This window comes from Nuphar pumila, chromosome 2 (genome assembly GCF_984573655.1).
Source record: "Nuphar pumila chromosome 2, dmNupPumi1.hap1.1, whole genome shotgun sequence".
Lineage (NCBI taxonomy): Eukaryota > Viridiplantae > Streptophyta > Magnoliopsida > Nymphaeales > Nymphaeaceae > Nuphar > Nuphar pumila.
The window spans coordinates 70,206,063-70,209,985 of record NC_143250.1 but is presented as its reverse complement, the minus strand read 5'-3'; positions in this window follow the sequence as shown (position 1 = coordinate 70,209,985).

Genomic DNA, 3,923 nt, shown 5'->3' with positions numbered 1-3,923 from the left:
TTATCAATTTCTGGAGACAAGGAAGACCCTTATCATCTTCAAGTTGAAGGAGTATGTGAAGTGTTCTTCTAGGGAAAATCAAAACATCTCTGAGTTGAAGGTTGATGTGATGAAATTCTCGTCAAAACTCATCAAAAGATTTCAATTCTATATCTCAAAAAGTGCAAAAAGTATACCTTCGATATCAAATTGCCAAAATTATCAAGAATCATCTTTTCTTATGCAAAATTCTTTTATCAATATCTTTTCGCTACTCCCTTTTATGAAATTAAGAATATTTCTTTTCTCTTCATATCAAGGAAATGGATAGCTTCCTTGAAGAAAATCAACAACATTAAAATTTGAATTTGACTCTTGAATCCATGGAGTTAACCTCATTGGAGAAAATACACTAAGTAAAAGAGGGAATATCTTTTGCACACAAGTGCACATTTTCAAGCATTTGAATCAACTACAATTTCATCTTATTGGCAAAATTTTTTGGCTATTCAAACATGAAATAAATACTCAATGTCTATTTTGATGCAACCTGAAATTGTTTACATCTTCAAAAGAGTTGCCTTATTCATTTTCCAAATTTGCTTTGGCAACATCATATTTTTCTCCTTCAGGTTAAAGGTTAAATCTGAACCTCATTTTTCGAGGTATTTCTTTCTCCTTCAGGTTAAGGGTTAAACCTGAATCCCATTCTCGAGGTATTTTTGTCTCATCCAGGTCAAAAGTTAAACCTGAATTCTTCTATATTTTAAAAGCTTATTTTATCTCAATCTGTGAGATATCTTCTATATTTTTCCCCTTTTTAAAAGCTTTAGGGATTGAATTTCTACAACCTCACTTCGTGAGAAACATTTCTCAAACCAATTTCCTTTCTTCTAAATTTGGTGTGTTTTGTCTTTGCCACTAAGCTCGGCTTTTAACCGGCTTAGCAGCAAAGAGGGGCATCTGTAAACACCCCAAATTTTCCAAATTCCCAAAATTATCCTTTTGACCTTGAGTTCCACTTTTTGAGTCATTCAGAAGGGCAATTGGATCAATTTCTGATCATTTCTCATATTCATTTCTCTATTAAAGATCCAAAGCTCAATTCTATTTTCTATACCAGACCCAAATTTGGATCCAAATCAGATATCTGAATTCAATTCTGAGCCAGAATCTTCTATTTTTCAATATGAATCTAAAAATTCAAAATCAATATGGTTCAAGTATCTAGATCCAATCTCTATTTGGATCCATATCTCATATTTTTTCAGTTCGAGGTCCAAACTCATTTTTTACTCAAAAGCTCATATCCAGATCCATTTTTAAAATCCAAATTTAAAATTTGTTCTTTTATTTCAAAAACTCTCTTTGGCAATTTAATCTTTTGTAAAATCTTTCAAAATTCCATTTGGATCTTATTTCCTAAAATATTTGCATTTTATATTTTATTTCTAAAAATATAATTTAAAAAGAAAAAGAAAAGAAAAGCAAAATTTCAAAAAAAATAAATAATGAAAAATGACTTTAGAATGACTAAGAAAAGTTTTTTTTGAAAAACCTCCACAATTAAGCCTTTTTTTTAAATTTTCAAAACTTAAAAGGCATTTTTGAAATATTTTTAAACGACCCTCTTCTTTATAAGGAGAGGGAAGGCATCAGACAGGGGGGGGGATCAAAAAGGCTCTCCATCAAAATTTTCAAAAGAAGGGGAGATCGATTATTTTTTTCCCTCCTCTCTTCTCCTTTTCCCTCTTTTCCCTCTCTCTTTTTCTCCTTCTTCCTTTTTCCCTCTCTCCCCCTCCGATTTTCTTTCTTCTTTCATAGGTGAAGATATAGCTGGAGCTTCCCTATTAAATCTACGGAGCATTCAATCGATTGGATCAGTCTCCAATCTTCATATAATTTGGTGAAGCCAATTCGTGAAGACACAATAGCTGATTCTCTTCCTTCCTTCACAGTAAGTGAAAGATCGACAAGAGCAAAGAAGGTCCCCTTAATCGATTTCATCGGAGCAGCCTTCTCCAATTCATTCCAGCTAACCGGTAAGATGCATTCTCCATTTTTTTTTACAGATACGTTTGTTAGGTGATCGGGCTTTAATCCACTGCAAAAGTTATGATCGACCTTATATCTTGTCGTGAATTTAGATCAGTTTTTGTTGATCTGAAATATCAATATTCATCCAGCAAAGTACTTGCTGAAATTTTTGTTGTTGTTGGAATGCCTCTTATTTATCGTGAAGTTCTGTTTCACAATAAAATGTTTTGAAATCTCCAAGAGGATCGGTTCTGAATTCATTTTTTCCTTCTGTTTGCTGGATTCATGTGTTTGTTTATCTTGCTTCTCTGCATTTCGTAGCATTTTAATCTCCCTTTTCATCTGCATCAAATCAGCACTTTGCATTTACCTGTACATCTATTTCTTTAGTTCTGTATAAGTATAGCATCAGATATGCAATTGACGCCTGAAAGCCGAATTAATCCACCATGAAATCCAACATCTGATCTGGATTTGTCATGAGATTCATTGCATTTCTCTACATGGCATCCTTTTCACTCTCTGTTTCAATATCTGCAACATCATTTTTATTGTTTAAATATCGCATATTACCTTACTGTGTTCACCTATTTTACTGTGTACACTATAAGCACAATATACGTTTTACTGGAAAATTTGTTGCATCATTGCTTTACTGTGTGTGCACAATAAGCACAAGAATGCTGAATGTTCTGAAATATTTCTCCTACTCTCTTATGAAAACTGAATTTCATTTTCTGGTATTCATATGTTTGGTTATAGATTTTAGCATTTCTATAACCTCAGCATTTTCTGAATTTCATTTAGTATGTAGCATTTCTGAAACTATTGATTTTAACAACTTCAATTAACATTTTCCAAATCTGTAATTTCTTTTTTTTTGTTTTTTGTACTATGCATATATTAGCATTTGATTAGCCTCAACATTGTTTTGTCACAGCAGCATTTGCTATATTTCCTATGTTTCTCATTAGAATCATCTTTTGCATCAACCAATCCATTGGAATTGCTTGTCCAGTTGTATCTCCATCTAGTTGAATTCTATTACGCATCACTTCAATTTCTGCAACATCTTCATCCCCTGCATCACTTCATTTCTTATAGCATTTTCAGTTTCACAGTATCTTATCCTCATTTTCAGCATCCTCATTTTATCCTCATTTTCAGTTTCACTGCATTTTATTGTTGGCATTTCAATTCTTAGTTTGCTTTTATACTATTTCATATAGTTTACTTGCTTGTCATTGTTTTCCTTCATGCTCATATTGCATTCCAATTTTATGGTCTCATAATTTTGTATTTTGGAAGATCATTCTACACTTTATCTTGTAATCCACATCTTCATTTCATTTCAATGTCACACTTTCATACTTGCATTTAGCATACTTTTTATTTCCATATTTGTTTTTGTCTTTTTAGTGTATTTTGCACTCTGCTACTTTTGTTTTGTTTCTTATTTTGCAAAGAAGTGCGAAAGATTGGCTTTTCTTTTAGATTAGAAGATTTTATTGCTCATTTTTAAATTTGAAAATTGTAATAATCTCATTTAATAAGAATTTCTATTTTCTGTATAGATTAGAATGTATGAGCATGTAGTTGTATCATAAATTCTCGTAATTGACTTTGCATTTTATTTTTATTTCATCTTTCAAAAAGCACTATGGTGTAACACAAATGGCATTTACACCATTCTAATAAGAGGTAAATAACCTTAAGTAGATGATTTGCATTTATGGCCATAATCAGAATGCGAATAATACTTAGGATTTTTATCTTTTATGAAATAAAATTTGACCTACACTTTGGGACCTTTTTAAAAAAACATCATATTTTCTTCTTTTATCAGAATTTAAAATAAATTAATTTGAGATGCATTTGTAGCCATAGTCATGAATGTATTAAAGATT